Here is a 26,608-nt window from a genome sequence, read left to right on the forward strand (position 1 = left end):
AATATTTTCAATTTGATATTTGTGTAGGTCGACATTTCCAACTCGATATTCTGGTGCCGATTCCGATCCTGGAGAAACCGGGTACGCACCGTCGGTCGGAGCGTTTTCTCCGTCCGACTCGTACCCAGGAAATAAACATTACAAACATGCAAGTACGATTCCCACGGAAACACCATTTCCGTACGAATCGTAAAAAACACCGACCGACGAAAAAATACATACCAATGTGATCCGAGACAGCGCCGACGTGACGTCGGGACGCATTCAGGCTGCGTTTCACGAACCAGGAAGTACGATGCGCACCGACGTCACCCCGCACGGATAAAATTCTCCGCCTGCCAAAAACTGCTGGGAAATCAGGACGACGCGCACAAGGAGCACCTGTACGCGACAGACAGCCATGGACCCGAACCTACTTGTCATCCCAGCCCTCATAGCAGTCCACCTGCTCTACAGGAACTGACGCAGACGCCGCAGAAGGTCAGAACAACACCCAGGGGCAAAGGGGGGCAGGGGCAGGACACATAACCCCCACGCAAGTCACAAATCACACATGCCCTGGACATACCTGACCTGCAGGACCTGGTCACCTCGAGGGGGTGGGGGCGTGTCCAGCAACGCAAGCGTCCGCCACAACGGATGTGGATGTTGACGCGAACCGGCAACACAACAATACCGGTACGTACCGTACCCATGCCTTAAGAGCGTGGGTACGGGTCGTACCACGCCCACCCCTACGTCACCCCAACAATGGTGGTACGGCCCGTACCCATGTTCTAAAGGCCTGGGTACGGGCCGTACCAGCATTGTTCGGGTGATGTAGGGGTACGCGTGGGACGACCCGTACCAACGCTCTGAAGGCCTGGGTAAGGTGCAGACCCCCAATGGGGTGCTGTAGGGGTATGCACCTTACCCAGCCCTTCAGAGCGTGGGTACGGGTCGTACCACGCGTACCCCTACATCACCCCAACAATGCTGGTACGGCCCGTACCCAGGCCTTTAGAACGTGGGTACGGGCCGTACCGCCATTGTTGGGGTGACGTAGGGGTGGGCGTGGTACGACCCATACACACGCTCCTAAGGCGTGGGTACAGTACGTACCCAGGCCTGTAGATCGTGGGTACGGGAATGTACGGAGTTTACCCCCACCCGTGTATGAATGTAGCGTACCCACACCCCACCAGTGTATGTACGGAGCGTACCCACACCCGTGTATGTATGGAGCGCACCCACACCCGTGTATGAATGGAGCATACCCACACCCCACCAGTGTATGTACGGAGCGTACCCACACCTGTGTATGAATGGAGCGCACCCACACCCGTGTATGAATGGAGCATACCCACACCCCACCAGTGTATGTACGGAGCGTACCCCCACCCGTGTATGAATGGAGCGTACCCACACCCGTGTATGTCCCGAGCGTACATGCCCAGACATGGGAGGGGTGGGTGCAGAGTCCTCCCAGTAGTGCCCAGACACAGGAGGGGTGGGTGCAGAGTCCTCCCAGCAGTGCCCATACACAGGAGGGGTGGGTGCAGAGTCCTCCCAGCAGTGGCCAGACATAGGAGGTGTGGGTGCCTATCACTCCCAGCAGTGCCCAGACACAGGAGGGGTGGGTGCAGAGTCCTCCCAGCAGTGCCCAGACACAGGTGGGGTGTGTGCAGAGTCTTTCCAGCGGTGCCCAGACACAGGAGGGGTGGGTGCAGAGTCCTCCCAGCAGTGCCCAGACACAGGAGGGGTGGGTGCAGAGTCCTCCCAGCAGTGCCCAGACATAGGAGGGGTGGGTGCAGAGTCCTCCCAGAAGTGCCCAGACACAGGAGGGGTGGGTGCAGAGTCCTCCCAGCAGTGCCCAGACACAGGAGGGGTGTGTGCAGAGTCCTCCCAGCAGTGCCCAGACACAGGAGGGGTGGGTGCAGAGTCCTCCCAGCAGTGCCCAGACACAGGAGGGGTGTGTGCAGAGTCCTCCCAGCAGTGCCAAGACACAGGAGGGGTGTGTGCAGAGTCCTCCCAGCAGTGCCCAGACACAGGAGGGGTGTGTGCAGAGTCCTCCCAGCAGTGCCCAGACACATGAGGGGTGGGTGCAGAGTCCTCCCAGCAGTGCCCATGGAAAGAAAAGGGTGCAGTTCCCACAGATACAATGCACACAATTGTCAGTCAGGTGCTCAAAGACCCTGCAGAACACGTAACATGTGTGCGAGGCTGGGAGTACACACATGCATAGTGTGTAAAAGGGAACATGTCCACATGAAGTAACTTCAATATACTCCACACACAAGTACAGTGACCACCAAGGATGCCACAAATGATGCAGGTGAAGACATTGCCCAGCATGCATGGCCAAAGTAGAACAGATCCGTCACACACCAAGGATATGTAGACACAGCTCAGCACAACATTTAGGAAACACCCTGCAGGGAAGATGTCAGGGTACACAGAGGAAGGAACACACCTTGGGACAATGTCACCATGCAGTAAGAGCATACATGAACAAAGTTATTTCGCAAATACCTTGTAATGGCACACAGATACCAGGGTCCATCCCATGAGCAGCACACCACTACATTTGCCAGACACCTAACACATTATCCCCACCCCAAACATGGAGCAGCACCACCAACAGCAATACCAGAAAAGCAGTAGTGTGCAAAGGGAAAAAACATAGCTTTATTCAGCATAAAAAAAACGAATTGTTATTAAAAGTTGAATATGTACAAGGCCCATAGGGCAGTCCATAGTCCAATTCCTGGGGGGGGGACACATAGGGACACGTGTCCCCTAGCTTGCCTGCACAGTTCATACCTCCTTTGCTTCCACAGGGGGGGCATCATGTGGGGGGGGGGAGGACCAGGCACCGCAGGGACAGGAGGGGCAAGGGTAGGTGTTGTGGGTGCAGGGACAGAGGACTCCACCACAGGGGGTGGGGCAGCGCCAAAGGTGGAGGTCAGAATGGTGCTGCACACGGTTGCAAGGTCCTCCAGTGTCTCCCCTGCACCCGAAGGAACCACAGGCCCCAAGGAGGGGGGGGTCGGAGGGATGGGTCGCAGCGCTTCTGGGGGAGGGTGTGGACGGGGGGGACTCAACCACCCTGACCGGGGACTCCTTTGACCACTTGCGGGGTGGTGTCACTTTGGGGCTCAGGGACAGAGCGGCCATGAAGGATTCTTTGGTGGAATCCTGGCCAGGAGAGCTGAGGGGAGTGGATTTGGAGGTAGTAGGTTGTGATGAATGTGGACTCCCACTGTGGCTGTGTGTCTTCCGTTTGCCCCCCGACCCAGTGGGTGTGCCTACTTCACCCTGTGTGTGCGTGACAGGAGGTGTGCGCTTGGCCTTCCCTGGTGGTGTGGTGCCTGTGTCTGGTGGGGTGCGTGCCTGGGTACGTCTGGGTGTGCTTTGGACAGGCATGGGAGTGGGAAGTGTGGATGGTGCAGGGGTAGGGGGGGGACGTAGCGCTGCAGGAGACCCACTGCTGCAGTCAGTGTCGAGTCAATGGACCTCAGCAACTGGTGTTGGTCAGACTGCACAGCTGAGATGCCCTCCATGTATGCCTCCATCTGGGTGAGCACTCGTGTGTGGCCATGGAGAACATTAAGCATCGCAGTCTGACCAACCTGCAACTGGCGCAGGATGTCCACAGACTCGGCATTGGCGGCAGCAGTGGAGACAGGGGCAGGGGGTGCGGTGCCTGGCAAGAAGGAGGCACGTGGTGATCTAGCACGGCGGGAAGGGACCAGAGCAAGTGGGAGGCCGGTGATGGGAATCGAGGGGGCGGGTAGAGATCGAGTGCTGCTGTCAGCTGTGGGAGCAGCCTCCGCCCCCTCTGGGAGATCAGCCTCGGACCCGTCAGCGTCATAGTCGGTGGTGTTACTGGACAGGTCCTCCGCCTCACTCCCCTCGGCCTCCGTGCCACTCCATGCGCCAGACAAGACAGCACTGCTGCCACTGGTGCCTGCTCCCTCCTCACGGTCCGTGCCAGTGTCTCCCTCGGAGTCCCCCGACGATGCTGTGGGCAAGGTGAAGAGACAGGAAATAATCAGACACCTGTATACATATGTCACATGAGTCAAATCTACATAGGTCACAGTGCATAGCCTGAAAAGCAACATGAGTAACATCTACAACACAAGGTACATATGTAGGCCCTGCAACACACAGCTGGTTGACCCACCATGCCACTGAGAAACAATGGAGAGCATGACCCAACAGCAAATTACTTGATATCAAATAGGACAGAGGAGCCAGGCTCTGGGGACAATCGTGCACAGCATCTGTACCACACAGCGTTGACAAAAAAGGGATGAGCAGGAACCATGTCTATTAACTTTTTGCACATGCTGCAAAGCTAATACATTAAAACATGCACAACATGACTGGGTCACTGCACCTTAAGTGTATGTCCAGACAAACATCACACACAGGCCAGACCTAGCAGGGAGACTTCAGATTTGGACATGTAGGCCTTGCCCGCACAAAGCACCCCCTACCTGAGACAATGTGATTGAGACAGAGGAAGTACTTACACCTCTTACTCTGGGATAAAAACACATGGCCTGCACTAAATCCTGATAGTACACAAACTACCCCTGGTGCGCCTGTCCACATATATCATTGACAATCAACCATCATCAGATTGTCGTTCCAAGACACACAGGCACTGCCCACTGTGAGTATGCACAAGCAAAATTGGGTCACACTGTACAGTGGACACATGTAGCACAGTTTACGTCAATACAGATGACGCCAGGGTACAATGCCACAGAGCCCAACCTATGCCGAAGACACAGAGAATGTCTACATAGTTGGATGACACACATGATACCTAGGAAAAGGTGCCCCAGGGCACGGTAGTGGCCACGCACCTCCATGGTCCTGAATGGATATGAGTGTAACTGAAGCAACCGTCCCTGCACTATGCATTAATCCCACTCATGGACATCATGTCAGAGGGCACAACATTGGACATGCATGCTGGAAGGCAGTACACTTTAAAGACACACTCCTATGTTGGGACTCAGCATCAGTGCCAACTGACATGGACCCCACAATGACTGAACTGGCCAGGGCACAGCCAAGGTCCCAAAACCTGGTACACTCCACCCCCACACATGATGGTGCAAACATTGGTCACTTGGATTAACTGCCAGCCTAGATTACCTTGTGCAAGAGTGACTACACACAGACCAGGGAACACATGGCAAGGAGGGGAAGGAAGGAAGAACAGCACCGGTTTACTTTGGGGAACTGGTTATGCACTGCACATGTAAACCCTGGCAGTGTATCCATGCAACTGCGCACTTCCAAAAGCTGGTGAGACACAACAAACACACATGTACCTACCCCCTTCTTGCTGCTGCTTCTCCTGTAAGCGCCTTTCCAAGTCGGAGAAGACCACCGCCAGCACACGCTTCTGGATGTGGGTCAGACGCCGGCGCCCACGGTTCTTCCGGCTCTCAAGTGAGTCCCCCAGCAGGACCCGTGCAATCCTCCTCATCCAGCACCGGATATCCTGCCAGCGTTTCCTCACCTGGGCTAGGCGCCGCTTCCGACCCTCCGTATTCCTCACGGCACTGACGGCTTGCTTCCATATCTCCCCCTTGGCATGGACGCCTACCTGTGAGGATGCAAAAGTGAGAATACTTTAATTCAACTGAGCAATGACACAGAGACACACATATTAACAATTTGTTTTCTTTGAACAGGCCATGGTATGCAGGCAACTAATTGCACATTTGTCATAGGGACATAATCCACTGTGGAAGGCAAAATGCACTACGTGGCATTGAAAGTACACAGGTGGCATGAGGGGTGCCACACAATCAATGATCCTGGATCACACTGTGCGTCACAAGCTACACAAGGATTATGTACAGTACCTCAAAGCAGTCACATGCCCCAGCCCACTGACGCTACCTCAGCAGAGTACACAGGCACACACAGGCACAGGACAATCACCTGCCATTGCCAACTGCGGGTACAAACCTCACTCTGCCCATGTGCCACTAGACTGGGGGTGTCACAGGTGTGGGGCTGGCTCAGCACGGCAGTCACACAGCACTGCTCCCTGCTCACATCACATGGGCAGGGTATATCCATCCCTCATGCAGCTGGTGTGCAACTCTCCCCATATTCACTCACCCACATGACAGGGGACTTACACACCCACCAATGTCCAGGGGACGAACACATCATTTGGACACTCACAGCACAGGTACACTAAACAAACACACATCTATGGGTACTATCACCTGTCACACTGGGGGGACCACAGAATCACATCAGGACTGTAGCAACAACATTCCCAGGAGGAGTAGCCAGGCAGAATGTGGCATGCACCATGCATTGATTGTCACAGTAGCACAATGCAAGTGAGGAGTGCACACAGGAACCACAGCATGCTCTGCATGGGAGACATGAGGCCTTCCCCACCCTGGGACCCACTCAAAACAACATTGCATGTCTGTCACACAGCGACACAATGCCAGAAGTCACAGTCACAAAAAAGGGGCACAGTCTAAGCTAGTGGAGTCTGCACTCACCTGCTCCCCTGGTCGACCATACAGCATGGTGTACTGTGGGAGGATCACATCCACCAACACCATATTCTCCTCCATGGTGAATTGCTGGGCCCTCTCCACAGACCTGGACATGGTGCCAGAGGAATCACGAGCAGCAGCAGTGTTGTGGAATGAAAGGATGTGCAGGCAAGTGCTCTCTCATGGGACCTGGCTGCCTTATATCTGCCTTGCTGGCCTGTTTCATTTACAGGAGTACAGAGTGATTGGTCAGTCACATTAGCATCCTACGTTTCCTCCAATCCCTTTAGACCTACCCCAGTGAGTGGCTTTGCATGGTTTAAAAATTGAGCATGATGTCAAGTCAAAACCACTTTGCAACAAAGCATATTGTTTCCAACCGACTTCTGCTGGCCACCTGATGCAATAATTCAAACTTTAAACTGGGTCTCCATGACAACCAGCATGCATTTAGGCCCTTATACTTGTCCCTCATGTGTCCCCTATGTTATTTCAATATTTACACACAGGTACGGTCCGTTCCATGGCCCTAGGGCACCCCAAATGCAGTGATACGGACCGTACACGTGTGTGTAGGGTCCCTATCACTATGGGAGTGCTGGCGTATGCGTACCCCACAGTGATACGGACCGTACACGCGTGTGTAGGGTCCCTATCACTATGGGAGTGCTGGCGTATGCGTACGCCACAGTGATACGGACCATACACGCGTGTGTAGGGTCCCTATCACTATGGGAGTGCTGGCGTATGCGTACGCCACAGTGATATGGACCGTACACGCATGTGTAGGGTCCCTATCACTATGGGAGTGCTGGCGTATGCGTACGCCACAGTGATATGGACCGTACACGCGTGTGTAGGGTCGGTCCCTATCTACACACGCGTGTACGGTCCGTATCACTATGGCGTACGCATACGCCAGCACTCCCATAGTGATAGGGACCCTACTCACGCTGGCTCTTGGTAGGAGTGTCACCTGCCCGGCATACGTGTCCAGGCATATTGCACAGACCTGACTCTGTATGTAGCATGTGTGTATTGCCTGCTGAACATGTGCTCAGTACATTGACATTGGTGGTGTACTGTACTCACTCTTCGTTGTCCCTTCTAATTCACTGCAGGGCTCCGCCTCTCCCTCGACCAATTCCGGACTTGGCTGACCTGAGGGAACATGACTGTATACGCCGCTACCGCTTCCCCCAACATTTGATTGAGGACTTGACGACACGGCTGGCACCACACCTCCAACCGCTACACAGGTATCCTACTGCACTGACACCCAAGATGAAGGTGATGGCAGCCCTACATTTCTTTGCCACGGGTACCTTTCAACATACCATTGCCCATGTCGGTGGCATGTCCCAAACCATGTTCAGCCGTGTTCTGCATGATTTTTTAGAGGCCATGTTGGATCACCTGGATGAGTTTATAAAATTCCCAACTCCTGAGCAGTTGACAGGTGTCAAGCATGAGTTCTATGCCCTGGGAGGGATGCCCCATGTCATTGGGTCCATAGATGGAACACATGTGGCTTTGGTACCACCACAGGCACAGGAGGTAGCGTATAGGAACCGCAAGCATTACCACTCCATTAATGCCCTTGTGGTGTGTCTTGCCAACATGGTGATTTCACATGTCTGTGCTCGTTTTCCAGGATCAGCACACGATGCCTACATCATGAGGCATAGCAGGGTGCCTGAAATGATGCTGCAGCTGCGCAATGAACAAGCATGTATTGCTGGTGGGTATACTCTGGCAGCCCTGTATTTAATGTCATCTTCCTGTCTTAATGCTTCTCCTGACCCACTGTTGTCCATGATGTTTCCATGTAGGGGACGCTGGCTATCCCAACATGCCATGGCTGATCACGCCTCTCCGCAACCCCAGCACGGCTGCCGATCACCGCTACAAAAACGCCCATGGGCGGACCAGGCGAGTGATAGAGAGGACGTTTGGCCTCCTGAAGAGCCGATTCTGTTGCCTCCACAAGACCGGTGGCGCACTCCCATATGCATCGGTGAAGGTCTGCAAGATCTTCCTCGTGTGCTGCATGCTGCACAACATGGCAGTGGAGAAAGCTGTGCCACTCATCCTGGATCCAGATGAGTAGGACCATCCACCCGTGGAGGATGAAGGGCTTGGTCACGAGGCAAGTGATGTGGAGGAGGAGGAGGCGGTAGAGGACATCCGGAGTCGGCTCATACGCAACTTCTTTGCTTAGTGGTGAGTTCCAGTGTCTGAGTGTGCATGCATTGGGCCGTGTGTGGCATGTGTTGCAATGTGTGTGTCCATCTGCATGTCTGCCAAGTGAGTCAGAGGTGTGTTTGGATGTGTCACTCGAGTGATGGTGCAATGGAAGAATGTTTTTCCAGAGTCATCATTGTCACCTAGCATGTTGACAACCTTATACGTGTCGAGTACATGCACATGCATGCGGATGTGCTTCTTTGGCTGACTTCTGGTGTGTCTCTCATCCACAGGTACTTGCGCATGCTGTCTGCTGGTGGCATTGTTGTGCTCCTGCTATTCCTCATGAACACAGCAACATGTGCTGAATCAGCGTTACATGCACGGACACGTTAGAAAATCTCCTGAGGGTAAGGGATGCAGCACGGCTTTTTGAGAGTGGTATTTGTTTTGAATGTGTGTGCACTGCTCCTGTTTATGTTTGGATACTTTACATACATGTAGAATCACCATGGGGCACATGACATGGAGCTGAATTCACCTGAATTGATGGTCAGACTTGGTGACAGTCATCTGTAATGGGATTGTGGATTGTGATGAGGCATCAATGTGTGTAACACTTCCCTCAGAAACATACGGGTTGCACCGGGTTGACATGGTGTGTGAATTCCCCATTAGGGGCTCAATGGTGTATAGCAGCCTCTCCGTGAGCAGCAGGGGGTGTTTAGCTGTAACCCGTCACTTGTGTGCCAGTGCTATGGATTTCCAGCATCTGTGGTGCAAAAGGGGGTGCCAGTGTTGGTCCCACGTGTTCATCCACATGACCTGTGTATGTGTTGACAGAGTTGCATTAGCATTCCGACACACATGAGTAATAAAGGTGTCCCTCTGCCTCCAAGGTGCCTCATCTCTGTCAATGGTGGTCTGTTGCCACTGTGCATGCGGCATGTCTGGCATTGTTCTCAGAGATGGTGCATATGAGTCTATGTGTAGAGTAGCAAGATGCAAGCTGTTTGTCAGGGATTAGAATCTGTATTGTGCATGATGTCCATGGCTGTGTAGGTATTGTGGCATGTCAGTATCCACGGCGGCCACTGTGCTGCATGTGAATCCATTGTGTGTGTGTGTTCCATGTTGAACCAGACATTCCTTCCTTGACATGCACCTTTTGCATAGTTCCTTCCTGAGATCCTTGTCTTTGTGTGCTACTTGTGGCATTGTTTTCTTGACATGGCGCATGCTGCTGCAGGCCCTGCAGCAAGGGCACCCAGTGTCCACGCAAACGAGCTGGTGTTCATCATGGATTGCTTGCTGACATGTGCTATGCTGATCAGCAGCATCTGTGCCTCATGCGGCAGCACACTCTGCATTATGCACAAGATCCCCAGTTCCATCCACCTCAAGGCAAGAGGGAGACCATCCCCCAGGTCAACTACGACATCCGTGTCTAATCCTACCCTGCACTCTACGGACATGTGCGTTACAAATCCCATGATACTTGTCCACATCCAGGGTGCATCTGCACAGCTCTGCTTCTACATCCGGCGACCAGACCACATCAACGTCCAACAGAGATGGGGGGAGTGGATCACTGCCAGACGCAGGATGACCTTCTCAATCCACGCACACACTCAGGATGCAGCCCACAACCACAACACAACCTTGTGGCACTGTGATCCAACACCCCATTGTGCCATCTCCATGCATCCAACCTTGGCCGGCCCACCATTCTCCACATCCACCTGACTCAAGCATGCAGGACATGGTCCTGCCACGTGTCTACACATACCTGGGAGTAGCACCCCAGGACACTCCACATGATCCCTGACCTCTGCGCATGACTGTTGCTCTTCTAAATAGGTCTGTAGGCACAGTTGTGCGGGCACCCCCTCAGCTGGTTGGGCCCATCACGGGTGAGTATGGTGCTCCATGTCTGTCTTGGATGATACATTGTGACCCATGTGTGTCCTGTGCCAGACTCAGACCCCAGGGTATGGATGGTTGGAGTTACTACTGAAATCAGGCATGGTTTGACTTTACAACACACACATGTAGTGGAATAATGCAAAATGACGGCATCATCTGGTGATTGTGATAATTTTTATTTGTGGTGGGGCACGTGTTTGGGGGGATGGCAAAAGGTGCTTGGCGGGAGTGTAGAATCCAAAGTTCACAGGGGGAGTTGGTATCCTTGCCATTGAAAGTCATCAGAGTCTATGCCACAGTCTTTGTCTACATTGGTCAGACAGTGACCAGCAAGGCCATGTGGAAGAGAATGTCATTTGCTGATGTGCTGCTGTTGGGCCAGAGGGTCAGGTGCCAGGCCAGGTGACCTGGGAGATGGTGATGTTCCGCTGACTCTCACGGTCTTTTGCGTGGACGACCCACCCTCCTGCGGGGACCCTCAGAAGCAGGCCGTGACGATGCTTGTGATGCTCCGTCGGATGAATCCTCCTCCTCCTGATCCCTCCCTCTGGGTGGTGATGTTCTTCGCCTGGTGGCACAGGGAGGGTTGCCCATGTTTTCGGCAATCTGACGGAGTACACGGGTCATGTCCGTTTGCACCGCCACGAGCTCAGCCTGTCTTGCCTCCATCCGTCCTTGGTGTCGCTGTTGACAGGCATGTTGCTCGGCCTGCAGGGTCTTCATCTCCTCGAGGGTCCCCTTGATGTCTGTGAGGGTGGATGCAATCTGGACCATGCCCTTGGTGTCACGCCGGTATGAGTCGAGGATGTTGCTGGCGTGTGACATTACCGGTTCCTGAGCCAACTGGTCAGGTTAGCGCCTCCGCCGTCCTCCACTCCCACCACCCCTGCCCACTTGCGCCTGGCCTGCCGTTGTGGGCACATCAGGTCTCCGGGACCCCTGAGGGATGGCATTTGCGGTGTCGCCTGCCTCCTCCTGGGTGCCCGGAGCACCTTGTCTCTCCTGGACAGACTGGCTGTGTTGTTATGTGCGGGCAGGGCTCCTGGGTGTCTCCTGGGATGTGGCAGGAATGGGGGTGGTGGTTGGCACAGTTGTACCTGACGCAGGTGCTGCAGGTGGTTGGACACCAGAGGGGCCAGGTTGGTCTGGGTCATCCACGGAGTGGTGAGAGTCGTCGCTGCCGGTGGGGTCCTCTTCACGCAGAGCCTGGTCCTGTGAGTCTTCCCCCCCCCGTGTTGGGGGGAGATCGACGACGTTGACCTGTGTGTGAGAGAGACAGTGTTAATTGTGTTACATGCGACATCCATGTTTCATTCATTTTTGATTTGGCACAGTTCCTCTGGGTGATTGGATTTGGCTAGCATTCCTCTCACAGTGCACTTGTGCATGGGTATGTCCCTTGGCCACAGCTTTCAACACTTTACCTATGTGTGACACAATCTTAGTTGATGCATCTTTTGGGAACGCAGTCAGCAGTGTAGTGAGCGGGCGTAGCAAGCCATCCAGAGCTGCCTTACGTGTTGCACTGTACATGGCCAAATGGTATGTTTTCCATGCTATTTGAGAATGCAGGTAGGTAAATTAACCATTTGTGACAGGGTTCTGACAAACACAGTGGGTGGGTATACTAGGTGTAAGGTTATGTTTGTGCCTGCAGCACGGATGTACTCGTGCACAGATTGACACATGGCCCGGTCTTTATCAAACATTGAAGGGGGGGTTCACGCACTGCCAAACCTTGTCTACATGCCCACAGTCCACCTGCTGATGAGCGGACATGGCCTCACCACCCAAGGGTGATTTGGTCTCCCTCTGTCTCCCTTTCTCCCTCCCTCTGTCAGCCTCCTCCCTCTGTCCGTCTCCCTTTCTCCCTCCCTCTGTCACCCTCCTCCCACTGTCCCGTCTCCCTCTGTCTCACTTTCTCCCTCCCTCTGTCAGCCTCCTCCCTCTGTCTCACTTTCTCCCTCCCTCTGTCACCCTCCTCCCACTGTCCATCTCCCTCTGTCTCCCTTTCTCCCTCCCTCTGTCAGCCTCTTCCCTCTGTCCGTCTCCCTCTGTCTCACTTTCTCCCTCCCTCTGTCACCCTCCTCCCATTGTCCATCTCCCTCTGTCTCCCTTTCTCCCTCCCTCTGTCAGCCTCCTCCCTCTGTCTGTCTCCCTCTGTCTCACTTTCTCCCTCCCTCTGTCACCCTCCTCCCACTGTCCATCTCCCTCTGTCTCCCTTTCTCCCTCCCTCTGTCAGCCTCCTCCCACTGTCCCATCTCCCTCTGTCTCACTTTCTCCCTCCCTCTGTCAGCCTCCTCCCTCTGTCTCACTTTCTCCCTCCCTCTGTCACCCTCCTCCCACTGTCCATCTCCCTCTGTCTCCCTTTCTCCCTCCCTCTGTCAGCCTCCTCCCACTGTCCGTCTCCCTCTGTCTCACTTTCTCCCTCCCTCTGTCACCCTCCTCCCACTGTCCATCTCCCTCTGTCTCCCTTTCTCCCTCCCTCTGTCAGCCTCCTCCCACTGTCCCGTCTCCCTCTGTCTCACTTTCTCCCTCCCTCTGTCAGCCTCCTCCCTCTGTCCGTCTCCCTCTGTCTCACTTTCTCCCTCCCTCTGTCACCCTCCTCCCACTGTCCTTCTCCCTCTGTCTCCCTTTCTCCCTCCCACTGTCAGCCTCCTCCCTCTGTCCGTCTCCCTCTGTCTCCCTTTCTCCCTCCCTCTGTCAGCCTCCTCACTCTGTCCGTCTCCCTTTCTCCCTCCCTCCCTCCCTCTGTCACCCTCCTCCCACTGTCCGTCTCCCTCTGTCTCCCTTTCTCCCTCCCTCTGTCAGCCTCCTCCCTCCCTCTGTCTGTCTCTCTGGGCCCGATTCACAGAACAAACTTAAGACTAAATCCTAAACTTAGTACCATTCTGGTATTCACAGAATGCACCTAGTACTTCTGCTATTCACAGAATGAACTTACTACTTTTGCTATTCACAAAATGAACTTAGTACTTTTGCTATTCACAGAATGGATTTACGACTCCTAAACTTACGTCCGCACTCGGGCCGGAAATTCCGGCCCGGAGGCGGAGCTTCCGGCCCGGAGGCGGGGCTTCCGGCCCGGAGGCGGAGCTACCGGGCCGGAGGCGGAGCTTCCGGCCCGGAGGTGGGGATTCCGGCCGATTTAGCTATGGCCGAAATCTCCACCTCCGGCCCGGAAGCTCCGCCTCCGGCCCGGAAGCTCCGCCTCCAGCCCGGAAGCCCCGCCTCCGGGCCGGAATTTCCGGCCCGAGTGCGGACGTAAGTTTAGGAGTCGTAAATCCATTCTGTGAATAGCAAAAGTACTAAGTTCATTCTGTGAATAGCAAAAGTAGTAAGTTCATTCTGTGAATACCAGAAGTACTAGGTGCATTCTGTGAATACCAGAATGGTACTAAGTTTAGGATTTAGTCTTAAGTTTGTTCTGTGAATCGGGCCCTCTGTGTCCACCTCTGTCTCCGTCCCTCTCTCTCCCCCTCTCCCTCCCTCTGTGTGTCACCCTCTGTCACCTCAGCCCAGCTTCCTGGGCACACACAGTTTGCAGGTCTTTCAAAGGCCATTGGCTTGTTCACGTGGGTTTGTTTCTTATCTCCGGGCACCCATTGGGCGGAGTGTCTGAGTCTGCGCTGCTGCTGTGGCAGTGTGTGCTGACACTCTTTCAGAGTGATGCGTCTTCATTAGCTGCTGTTATGTGTAAATTGTGCCTTCATACCCATGTCATCCTGCAACGTGGCCACCATTAGCAGGCAACACAGTACTGTGTGGGGACACACTGTTTGTATGGCTGTGCCCTAGGCCATATGGGCTGAGGGCATTGTTGTGTGCTTCAGAGTTGCTCTATGTAAGTTTTGAGGCCCACCCTCCCAGCATCGGGGACATCCTTTCTTGTGTTGGTGTTTTGTGTGGCCTGTGACTTGGCATGGCCTTGCTGACTTTGGGGGGGTTGCGTGCATGACTGGTATTTTGGTTGTGTATGGCGTTCCCCCCATGTGAGGTGAGTTGTTTGTGTACTCACCAGGCTCTCGGACTCCTTCTAGTCCGTCTACTCCCACCGGCGGCAGCGTGGCCATCACCTTCTCCTCCCAGGGATGGTAGTGTACCGGTCTGCGGGGCGTCCCTCCTCCAGTGATGTTAGCCTGGTTGTGATCATCCGTCATTTTGCGGCAGACCGTCCTCCGCAGATCGTACCACCTGGCTTGGCACTCATGCCTGGTCCTTCTGGTGGACCCAACAGCATTCACAGAATTGACAATCCTCTCCCACATGGCGGATTTTTCGGATATGCTGGTCCGTCTGACCAATGTTCCAAAGAGCTGTGGCTCGACTCTGACGATTTCGTCGACAAGGACCTCCAGCTCCTCCTTTGTGAACTTTGGATTCTTGTTAGTGGGCATGGTGTGGGGTGTGGGTGTGGAGGGTTGTGGGGGTGTGGGTGTGGATGGTTGTGGGGGCGTGAGTGTGGTTGTGCAGGTGTGTGTGTGTGAATGTGATGAGGGTGTGTTTGTGATGGTGGTTGTGTGAAGGAGTGCAAGTGTAAGGTGTATTGATGTATGTAGTATGGTGCAGTGCATTGTCTCTGTGGTCTGGCAGTAGTGGATCTGTTGCAAAGGATCATGGTTCGTGTGTGTTGGGCCTTTTTATTGGTCCATTTGTGGGTGTGGCTGTGTTTGAACTTTGGGTGGGTGTGTTATAAGGAGTGGTAGTTGTTTGGGCCTCTGTTTAGCTGTTTGTCAGTTGCAGGTCAGTGTATAGGATGTATTTGGGCTTGTTGGACATGTTTTGTGGTGTTGTGTGCATCGAATTGACTCTCCTTGTGTTTTTTGGGTTTGTCCTGGTTCAGTACGAGTGTTTTTTGCGTCTGTACGGTGCGTACATGGGCCATGTTGTTGTACAGTGCTGTCCTTTGCTATGGCTTAGTACGACTCGTACATGCGCGATGTTGGGTGAGGGTGCTGGTGTGGGGGCCTGGGGTAGGGTGCGTACAGACAAGGGCAGGGTGTTGGTCTGCACCGTCCATCGGTGGTGGTGTTTCACACTGTACATACAGGGGGGGCTGGGTGTACGCTCTGTAAATACACTGGTGGGGTGTTGGTATGCTCCATTCATACACGGGTGGGGGTACGGTCCGTACATACATTGAGCATGCTGTATAATGTGCAAATAGTACAATAAATACATAAGAAAATCAAGTATCCAACCAACTCTCATATTATAATATAGGAATAAAACTATTATAAAAAATTCCTAATAAATAGACAAAGAAATTAAAAAAAAATTTATATATCTTATGACAAACCATTTCATTCGGGAGAGACAGAACCAGAGATCGCGCTTCCTGGGCATAGTGAATATTAAATTTGATAAAAAATGGCTTTAGAAACACACGCCTAGCACTTTGCAACTTTGTAAATACAAATAAAACATGATTTAGATCTTGAATTTGTAATTGGCACATTGCGCAGATTCTTTTCTCTCATGGTATTGTATCTCAGATACCAGTAATTTCTCTTAGAGGCAGCAAGTTAAGTCTAGGTAGGGGTATCAGCCCTCTAGTCCAGTGAGGGATATTCCAAGATAAATGAGGCTGTGGTTTATTCCCCAAGGCACTCCCACTGACCACCTCATTACTGGGCCTGGACTGACTTAAGGCGACATCTCTAGCCAAACTGACAGAGGGTAAGGACTTCTTTAAAACCTGTTTCAATACAAACTTGGGCATCAGAGAAGTGGGGTTCAAACCAAGACCAAGGGCATCCTTAGGATGGATCCTGATGAAAAACGATTAGTATGCGAACCCATCCTGACGGAAAACGATTAGGATGCGCACCCGCCGCAATGGTAAAAATTCATGTTGTGCATTTGCATGCACAAAGTGGCAGGCACCGCGCGGTGTCTGCCGCATTGTGCATGCAAATGCAGGGGGTACCATAGGTACCCCCCATGGGCACCCCCACCACCCTCAACTTCCTGGGGGCCCATAATGGGCCCAAATGTGAACTCCGCATGCCTTTCCGCCTGCATACTAATATGGATGGCGGTGTCTAGCAGACACCGCCACCATATTAAACCCTTGTCCACCCAGTCGACTCATCGACCGGGCGGAAAAGCGGCGGCCGGTCTTCCCGTCCGCCGCAGTACCCCCCGCAATACTGATATGGTGGGGGTAATTGGCACGCAGGTGGTGTATTATAGCAGGCGGATCGCCACCGCGTTTGGTCGGTGGCGATCCGCTTGCCTACTAATAGACACCCAAATGTTTCATTAGCAACTACAAAAGATCTAAAAAACGTTGATTGATCTTTTAGTGTGTCAGAAATTTCTGTTCTCAGGGTGGCCCTAAGTGTACCCTCCTCCCTCCAGAAGAGGGAGTTTCCCCACCACAGAACAGCTGCCAAGGATAAAATAAAAGACGATACTAAACCAAATTCGAGGCGAAGTACACGTGAAGCGGCCAAAGAATTTAAATTGTAAATTTGACGCAGGATTCGTCCTTCCGCCTTATCAGAGGAGAGCCAATAATTCATATCTAATACCTCGGCAGCATATATTAGTGAGGGAGGGATATTTGCCATGAAAACTGATAAAACATGGCCAAAGTGGCATCTCCCACAAGTTTTGTAAAATCTGTTTAATGCACTCGCCTGCAAGACAGCCTTAATAACACAGTGTTTAATGTGCTCCAAATCTTGGCCTGTTTTTTAAAAAACTTTCCCCAAATATAAGTAAAAATTGACTAATTCCAATTTTTCGAAGCCAGCATCCATTTTAGACATCTCTTTATTCTAAGCCCCTTCTTACGGAAGACCAAAATCTTGCTCTTTGCAATATTAATGTTCAGGAAATGGGCCTCTGCATATTTACTTAGGGCATCCAAACGACGTTGCAAGCCAATGGGCGTTAGATCAAATATTGCAACATCATCTGCGTATAATAGAGAGCCAATGGACACTGCGCCGATTCTAGGGGCATCTCCTCTCACGAGTTCAGTGCACCGGGGAGATCAGCAATATACAAGGGAAACATGAGAGGTGTTAATAAGCAATCCTGTATAAGCCCATTTTGTGTTCTAATTTTGCATGATAACCCCTGTGAACCTCCCATCATAACCTGGCACCAGGTATCTGTGTGTAGTTCCATAATAAGTAGAGCTGGGCCAAAATTCCATTCCGTTTGCAGAAATTGTGATAATTTGGCATTTTTGCGTTCCGCGGAAGGCGCGAAAATGTCAAAATTTCTGCAATCCGCAGCTTAGCGATAATTTGTTTCTTGCTCGCGCTGTAAAAAAATACATTCTCGCATGCGCGCGATAGCCTTACCTGAATCCCCGCACTCGCTGACAAGTTTTCCCGACCCGGTCGCGTTCTACACGAGATATTGGATTGTTGGTAGCCATTTTGCGCTGTCTTGCAACAGTTCACGCTCGCATTATTGTCACTTGTCGCGTGATCACCTCATTAGTCGCGCGATCACGTCATTCTTCTTGCGATCATGCACCGCGCGAGTATGAGAAGATTGAGGTCTCAAACACGTCATTCTCCACTGCGAGCGAGAGAGTGAGGACGCGGGCATGTCTAATCGAACGCGAAAAGGAGAAAGAGACCCCGAACACGTCATATCCAACGCGACAGGGAGCGAGAGAACGCGATCAAGTCATTTTGGACACGCCATCGACATCTGGCGGAAGATGTTTTTAAAAAGGTGGGGCGAGGAAGGAAGTGACACAGAATCTCCAACTTCCTGTTCCTGTCCAGCAGGCTCCTCCCAGTGCTTTGTCCATCTCCTGCTCATTCTGCCTTTGGATTTTGAGCTGGAAAGATCACTCTTTTTGTCTGCTGCATCATTGCAATTGGATTTGAGGATTTTTTGATTTGGATATTTTACAAGTGGTTGTTGTGTCTGTTTGATTGTGGGCATTGCAGTTGTTGTAACTACAATTTATTTTTGGTAACTATCATCATTCCTTTTTTTTTAAATGTTGTGGGTAGTAGTAGTCAGTAGTAGGCCCGAGCTAGTCATGGGCATGGCCTCATGGGTGTGTGCATGATGAAGCAACTGGTCCTTTGGTGTTTTTTGAATGTATTTCATTTTCAAGCACCATTTAGGGCATGGATGGCATTGGATTGATTTGGGGAAGTGTGTGTTTTTTGGGGTGGGCTTTCTGATGTTGTTGGGCCTGGCCATGTGGCTGGTGGCCATTTTGAACCCTAGGCCTGCAAGCTTGCCTGGCCTTGTCTGCCAACAGGCCTGCTTTTTCATCCACTAGGATCAGAGCAGGTAGCCACAGCTTTATTAACCAAGTGTTTTCTGTGTGGTCTGTTGAATTTAGACATCATTTAGGGCATGGATGGCATTGGATTGAGTTGGGGAAGTGTGTTTTTTTGGGCTGGGTTTTCTGATGTTGTTGGGACTGGCCATGTGGCTGGTGGCCATTTTGAAGCCTAGGCCTGCAAGCTTGCCTGGCCTTGTCTGCCAACAGCCCTGCTTTCATCCACTAGGATCAGAGCAGGTAGCCACAGCTTTATTAATCAAGTGTTTTCTGTGTGGTCTGTTGAATTTAGACATCATTTACGGCATGGATGGCATTGGTTTGAGTTGGGGAAGTGTGGTTTTTTGGGGTGGGCTTTCTGATGTTGTTGGGCCTGGCCATGTGGCTGGTGGCCATTTTGAAGCCTAGGCCTGCAAGCTTGCCTGGCCTTGTCTGCCAACAGGCCTGCTTTCATCCACTAGGATTAGAGCAGGTAGCCACAGCTTTATTAATCAAGTGTTTTCTGTGTGGTCTGTTGAATTTAGACATCATTTATGGCATGGATGGCATTAGATTGAGTTGGGGAAGTGTGTTTTTTTTGGGGTGGGCTTTCTGATGTTGGTGGGCCTGGCCATGTGGCTGGTGGGCATTTTGAAGCATAGGCCTGCAAGCTTGCCTGGCCTTGTCTGCCAACAGGCCTGCTTTTTCATCCACTAGGATCAGAGCAGGTAGCCACAGCTTTATTAATCAAGTGTTTTCTGTGTGGTCTGTTGAATTTAGACATCATTTAGGGCATGGATGGCATTGGATTGAGTTGGGGAAGTGTGTTTTTTGGGGTGGGCTTTCTAATGTTGTTGGGCCTGGCCATGTGGCTGGTGGCCATTTTGAAGCCTAGGTCTGCAAGCTTGCCTGGCCTTGTCTGCCAACAGGCCTGCTTTCATCCACTAGGATCAGAGCAGGTAGCCACAGCTTTATTAATCAAGTGTTTTCTGTGTGGTCTGTTGAATTTAGACATCATTTATGGCATGGATGGCATTAGATTGAGTTGGGGAAGTGTGTTTTTTTGGGGGTGGGCTTTCTGATGTTGTTGGGCCTGGCCATGTGGCTGGTGGCCATTTTGAAGCCTAGCCCTGCAAGCTTGCCTGGCCTTGTCTGCCAACAGGCCTGCTTTTTCATCCACTAAGATCAGAGCAGGTAGCCACAGCTTTATTAATCAAGTGTTTTCTGTGTGGTCTGTTGAATTTAGACATTATTTAGAGCATGGATGGCATTGGATTGAGTTGGGGAAGTGTGTTTTTTTGGGGTGGCCTTTCTGATGTTGGTTGTCTTAAAGACATGCTTTTGTTGTATGTGTCTGGTGTGTTAGTGTGCAATGCATGCACCCTGCAGACCTTGTTGGGGCCTGTGAATGTTCGTATTTCCATTTTGTTGCATTAAAAAGGCAGAGCAGTGTGCTTTAGCATGCATCCTTTACCTGGCTTTTATAGGCCTTTTGTCAGCTCCTGGTGTTTCCCAGGCCCCCTGCTTGTTTGTGATTTGTGAGTGTCCATGTGGCTGGTGGCCTTTTTTTGTGTTATTAGTGTCCTGCTTTTGCCATAGGCCTGCATGGTTTTCCTATTGGCTATTTGGCTTACTGCTTCCATCCATCCACCCCCTTTGCCAGCAGCAGCTCCATGGATGCTGAGATGCTCAAATAATTTAATGGCAAATAGGTCTACCCCACTTCCATTACATTTTTATTTTGGTGGTTATTATTAACTTTCCTATCCTTCCTGAGAGTGTAGTGTGTGACTGTACACAGTAGTACACCATAGTCCTTGTTCAACAAAATGTCATAAATGACTAGACTATATCTTTTGTTTGCACTAGTACAGTACTAAGTAACTGAACCACAACAACAAATAAAACATTTCACTGATGTTCTTCTCCTGGCTTATTTGCTTTTAGGTGCACAAAAGACAGAGGAGGAGGTGTCATCAGCATCACCCGGCTACCCGTTGTACTGCCAGACAGAAGTCCTGCTGCGCATCACGTCCACGTGTGACCAGAACTTGTTGTGCATCTGCATCCTGCCTGACATCTGAAGAAGATGGCCCCAAAGAAAGGTACCAGGTCCAGTACCAAGAAAGTTGCCGGTGAGAAGAAGGAACAGAAAAAGGAAGTGCCATTAACCACGACTGGTGGTGTGCTGGCCAATGTTTTTTCTGGCACCAAAAAAGTTTCGCCTGCAGCAGCGTTGTCCGGGAACCAAGCTGGGAGCAGCACAGCGGTCCAACCCCACCAACCTAGGCCCAAGGGCTTTAGTGTTGCAGAGGTAGCCAGTCTACTAACGAGCAGCGATGTTGAAGAAATGTCATTACCGCAAAGTAGTACACAATCAAGTTCAACGCAGGCGCAAACTCAGCAGATAAGTGTGCAGCCGCAACAAGAACAGCAGCAGCCGCAACAGGAACACCAGCAGCCGCAACAAGAACAGCAGCAGCCGCAACAAGAACAGCAGCAGCCGCAACAAGAACAGCAGCAGCCGCAACAAGAACAGCAGCGGCCGCAACAAGAACAGCAGTGGCCGCAATAAGAACAGCAGTGGCCGCAACAGCCCACCATAGTAGTTGTTGCTCCTGACGTAGGGGCATTTCAGTAAATCTAGCTTTCTGCTGACAAAGTGGAGCAAAGTCAAACCACTGTTTCAGAAGATCTATTGTCTTCCAGACCACCAGCAAGGAAAAGGAGGCTTAGTCCATCATCTTCTTCTTCAAGCCCCGCTTCTGATGATCGTGATGCCACTTGGCTCCCACCAGCTCAGTCTGAGAGTGATATACGCCACAAGACAATGCTTCTGAAAAGGAAGGTCCCAGAAAAACTTAGAGTTATGGAGGCAGATGTAGAAGAGGGGTGTGATGATGTTGATGAAGACGAGCCAGTCATCACGCACATTACACCCGCCCCAAAGGGATTAGAGACCAACATTCTCACCCTATCCAGAAAGGCTGCTACTGAGCGGGATGTGGCATGGATATCACCAACACAGGTTACACCACCACTACCTCCAGCTGCCATATTTTCCAAGGCCCGGAAGGGACCTACATCCAGCTCAACCATCTCAGTAGGTAGTGGTAGTAAAAGTCACAGTCTAGGTGCACAGGGTCACATTTCAAGCACACTCTCCAGTTCATCTGGTATTGAAAGTGGCACATCCAGCAGTGCCAGAAAGTTCTCCTCCCCAGTTTGGGACTTCTTTTCTGTTAGCGCCAAGGAGGAAAACGTTGCTATATGCTCAATTTGTCGGCAAGGTGTTCGGCGTGGTAAGCTTGGTACAAACTATGGTACCGGAGGACAAGCAAGTCATCTCAGAATACACCACACTATTGTGTGGGAGGATCACCTACTTCAGTTAAAAGAAAGTAGAAAACTCAACCCATTGAAGTTGGTCAGGAAGAATCAGGGAGCGATATTATTGCGATGGAAGGTGAGGAAGAGAGAGGCATTTCCAGCCCTGTCCCCAGTAGTGCAGTGGTAACGCCCACATCCTCCTCAGTAACATCAGAGTGAGACCGCAGTAAGAGCCATACTCTGAGTCAGGCTGAGACACCAAGGCGACCGAGTACCGCAATGAGACAATCTGTGTCGTTGAGCCTTAGTGGGTTAATGAAATCAGCACCACAAAGGAAAGTCATCCAGCCTACCATTGAGAGCATGTTTAGGTTGGAGGGGCAGTTCCAACGCAACCACCCAACGGCACGGTTGTACAATGCGAAGCTGGCCAAAATGTTAGCGCTGGACCTTCTTCCTTTTTCATTTGTTGAAGGGGTGGGTTTCCTTCAATTTGTGTCTGCCATCTGCCCTAAATGGAAGGGTCCCAGCCGGTCCTATTTCGCAAGAATTGCTGTTCCGGCACTACATCATGATGTGCTGGAATTGGTTGGACAAGCTTTTCAGTAGAGTGCTGTTCACAATATCCACCTGACAACAGACATGTGGACCAGTTACCAAGCCACAGATTACATGTGCATCACTGCACACTGGATCTCTTTTGTGGGGGTTAGAGATAAGCTATCTGCACGAGGTGCTGTTGACACAGCTGCGATTTTTGAAGGTACTCGGAAATGTGCAACTGTAGCCATGTTCGCTATGGAGAAATCTCATACGGCTGAAAACATTTTACACGAGTTTCGCAGCAAGGTTTTGGAATGGCTGCGGCCAAGAGAGCTTGGTAATGGTTTTGTTGCCACAGACAATGGCAGTAATGTACTTAAGGCCATGGAACTTGGTTCCCATTTCAGGGTTCCGTGTTTGGCACACTGCATAAACATTATATTTCAAGACTTTCTGAAAAAAGAACCCATAGTCAGCAATTTACTGGCCATCTGCCGAAGAATATGCACTCATTTCAGCCATTCTTTTAAAGCTCGGAAGCAGCTGAGGATCATCCAACGTGAACATAGGATGCCAGTCAAGGCACTCATCCAGGAGGTGGCAACACGTTGGAACTCAATGTATTACATGCTTTATCATCTGTATGAGCAGTACAGGTCACTCCATGAATATGTCTGGAAAAGAAGAGGGGATGCTACTGTTAAATGCATGAACCTTGAGATGGAGCAATGGAGCCTAATTAAATGCCTGACTGAGATGCTTTGTCCTTTTGAGGTTTTCACACGTGAAGTCAGCAAGGAGGACTGTACAATGGGCCAAGCTATCCCATTATTGCAAATGCTAGAGCATCAGCTGAATAATGTGTCTGAATCATACAAAGGTGTAGAGGACAAAAGGCAAGCCCATGACTTGGTGGAGAGCTTATCTCGGCGCTTAGCTGAAAATGTAAGGATTCAAAATATATTTTTGTCACAAGAACATTACATTTGTGCCACAATTCTGGATCCACGTGCAAAATTTGGACTGAAGACATTCTTTGCTTTTTCCGAGATTGATGTTGCTAATTAAAAGCCCGCAAGATCAACCCACAAGAAGTACTGCAGCAGGCCATGCAGGATCAAGTGCAACTTCGTCGGCTGAGGGCAGTGCATTTGGATCACAACACTCACCATCACTATCGACCACAGAAACAATAACTGGATCATTAGGCCGAGTACAATCATTACACGATTGGTATGTAAAGTTAGGCACTAATAAGCACAGTGCTGATGCACAGAGAAAAGAGCACAAAAGCTTACCAGCAGCAACCCTGAACATTGAGCGGATGGTCCAGGCCTATCTGAACGACCCAACAGAGGTGTACATTGATCAAAACCCATTGCAGTATTGGTAAAGGAAAAGGTCTGAATGGCCACAGCTCAGCAGGCTGGCGATAAGCTATCTGGCTTGCCCTGTCACAAGTGTCTCTTCCGAACGTGTTTTCAGTGCTGCTGGTTCCATTGTAACATTGAGAAGGACCAGAACCAAAAACGTGGAGAGGTTAACAATGATCAAAATGAATCAGCACTTCATACCACCGAATTACACAATACATGAAGCAATGGAGGAAGATGAGGACAGCGGCTCAGGTGACAGAAGTAGTGTCTCACATGATGATTATTACCTACTACTGGCTGACCCCCCAGAGTTTGAGGACGAGCTATACTTCCATGACAATTAGGCTTGCACTTACTGTCTTCCTCCCTTTTTTCCCACCTTTATTTGTGTGTCTGTCGTTCCGGTTACAAACTTGTGAATCACAACAAATCCATTACCACCGTCTTCTACTCTTCTTATTTAATATACAATTTTCAGGTGTCTGCAATTTGACAGTACAGTTCTCCGAATCCAGCTCCTCCGCTCCATCATACTGAATCTCCCGCCCAAATCCATTGCCCTCATGAATGATGATTGGATGATGGTAAAATACTACAAGAACAAATTCAAACTTTCCTAGTCCTGCCAAAAGAAGTCGAGCATGAATCAGATGACTACTATAGCTATCCTCCTTTCAGAGCCGAGAGAGACTGGCCATTAACTGAAAATAAGATGGAACAGATAATGATTGATGTCATGCATTGGACGCAGAGTCTCAGACTGAATGATTTTGTTTTGTTTGTTGTGCATGAATTTATGTAATTGTGCACTGCCACTAATCAACTTTCTACAGAACACACTAAACTTAACTCAAGGTGAATTCAATTTTCCCCTTCTTGCAAATAAGAAATTTGTACTTCTCCTGTAGCTTAGTGATACATTGCTTTTAATTCAATACAGGAAGGGGACTCACTCAATCTGCGCAATGAGTATGATTGACACAACAGCACCGTCCATCATGATGATGGCGAAATAGACGGCCCGTTAACTTAAGATGAGAAGGAACAGGTAATGACAATTAATGGCATGCATTGGACACCTGACTCTGAGCGATTGGTCTTTGTGTTTTCGTTGTTTGTTTGTTGTGCACAAAGTGAAGTCAAAGTGTACTAGTAATCTATCTTTCTGTACACACTAAAGACTGACTCAAGTCAATAATATTTCTACTCTTGTTGTGTAATAACAATTTTACTTCTATTGCAGGCCGATCTTCACAGTCAGTCAGTAAAAGTATCGGAGATGATGATGAAATCAGGAGGACGTTTCATGAGTGGCATAAACTTAAAAGCCTAAAGGTAAACACGTCAACAACCACAGCAGACCCAAATGTCTGTGTAGAAGTGGTATAGAGTATAGCGGTGGGATGACTGCGGTGCATTGATTTACTAACTTAAACTGTAAAATGCTATGTTTGGAATGGATAATGTGCTTTGCCTTTGTCCAACTCTTTAAAAAAAAACAAAAAAAGTACTCTAAAGTCTTAACGTAGGATGTGCTACTGCTAAGCACTGTGGGCCTGCTCTCTCCTGTTATTGTTGAAGGTCAATGCTGGAAACAGACTAGAGTCGAGATGATGCATACATGCCACCTCGGAGAGTGTTCTTGTTGCACTACACCATAACTTGTGCATTTGTTTCAACTTTGTTTCTCAATATCCCCTTTGTTTTTCCATCTACAATAACAGGCCGGGCCTTGCCCTATACTTTGGAAAACATTACAATGCACACTTACCTTACCAATAAATCGACATTTTTTTTCCAGCAGGGCAGTGGCGAGTGGCGAGTGGCGAGGCGACACACCCAAGATTGATGGACTAGCGGACCAAGAGGAATGCCGAGATGCAAATCCAGTCCACATTTTTTACCTGGATAACACAGTAACAGTATCCACTTTTATCTTCTTTTAAATAATTTGATTAATATTTTGTATACAATCTTTACAACAGTGTGTTCTTGGAGTTGTTATTATCATCATTATGTTTGCTCTCTGTTTACGATTCTTCTCTACCAATATCTAACATTTCTATTTGCTATCTGTAAAAGTATTAAGGCCGGAACAACAGAACAAGAACTAGAAGTGTAATCAGGGTCTCTCATCATCATGCATGCATTTGCTTTTTCTCCCTTAACATATGGATATGGTAGTCTTCAATGATTGTCGTTTGTTTGTCCATGCATACTGTTTTTCTATGTCAAACCTTTCCCAAAAACCCCCTTCCCATCCATTCAACAAACCCTAACCCTCTTCCCCCAGGCTGTGTGACTTATTGTCGAGGTGTGACTAAATTAATTGTACACCAATACTTAATCACACACTTGCTGGGGCGGATGTGGCGAAAGCAACAGTACTTCAGTTTCAAGGCAGAGCGATGATCTTCTTCTGCTTGCCCACCCATGAGTAGGATATTTTAGAGGTTATTTTATTT

Source organism: Triturus cristatus, chromosome 8 (assembly GCF_964204655.1).
Source record: "Triturus cristatus chromosome 8, aTriCri1.1, whole genome shotgun sequence".
Classification (NCBI taxonomy): Eukaryota; Metazoa; Chordata; class Amphibia; order Caudata; family Salamandridae; genus Triturus; species Triturus cristatus.